Consider the following 1,077-nt stretch of genomic DNA (forward strand, 5'->3'; position numbering starts at 1 on the left):
TTCATTCTGGAAGCAAGAAATTTAGAAGCTGTTTCAAGATTAAAACAATCATCTCTCAGCCTTGGATCTAGCTACAAAATGCTCTTTATCCCTGTTGCTCTTTATCTTTGTTGTGAGGTCAACATCAAGTAAAAAAAAGGATGTATACATGACCCCTAACTGATCTCCTTTTATGTGTATTTATGGCATTCCCTCAATTTTGTATCTCTGTTACGGCATGTATTACCTCATATTATTTGTCCGGCTTCTAGAATGAGTTCCTGTATTTTATTGATTTTGTGCCCCCATCACCTAACACAGGGCCTGGCATATGACATGAATCATAAATACAGGTGTGTGTATGTGTGTGGGTAAGAAAGCGAGAGACTCGAGTCACTGAGATACTCACTTTGTACAAGTCGTTCATTGGTGGTCAGCCAAGGGTCCTGGCTGCCGTTTTCAGGAAGGAGGGAGCTGGGGCTCTGAGATAAGACTAGATAACCAGGGTTTCTGACCTTGAAAGGAGACTAACAACAGAACTCCCAGAACGAAGTTCCTTAGTGGTGATTCCTTAAAACTGTGGGAGATGTGGGAGCTTTACAAAGATAAGGACTCAGGGATTTGCTACAGTCTAGAAGCAGACTCAGCTTTTATTATTATCCTACGAGCCACAGGAAGACCATAAAATACCCAATCAGGTTTATACTACAGACAAAAAACAAGTTAACTTGTTGGACTATTTTAAAATACAATCCACGTGTCCCTGAGGAATTCATGAATCGTTCATGACAAGAGAAAAGATGTCTGGATGTCACGCCATTCCTTCTGCAGGGCCACCTCTACCCGCATCTTGGACGTGTGCAGCAATTATTTATCACTCGTCTTGGTCTCCCCTTAATCAAGGTATCCATAAAGCTGCCTCATAGTGAATGATTGTTAACATCATCTGACACTGCTTTCTCTGAAAGTATTTTATAATTTTGTACCTAAAAGTCTGTTTTTAAAAAAAATTTAGGATGTTTTGATTCCCAAGAGTTCAGATGTTTGTGCAAATTTTTAGTAACGAACTATAGAAATGATTCCTGAAAGTATAGTCTT

The 1,077-nt window shown here is 39.5% G+C and overlaps 1 pseudogene; it reads right to left on the reverse strand.

Moving 5' to 3' along the window:
- Positions 1 to 1,001: 1,001 nt before the first annotated feature.
- On the reverse strand, positions 1,002 to 1,077 carry LOC119037036 (uncharacterized; annotated as a pseudogene).

The sequence above is a fragment of the Artibeus jamaicensis genome, unplaced genomic scaffold (genome assembly GCF_021234435.1).
Source record: "Artibeus jamaicensis isolate MK-2021 breed Jamaican fruit bat unplaced genomic scaffold, CSHL_Jam_final scaffold_369, whole genome shotgun sequence".
Taxonomy (NCBI): Eukaryota; Metazoa; Chordata; class Mammalia; order Chiroptera; family Phyllostomidae; genus Artibeus; species Artibeus jamaicensis.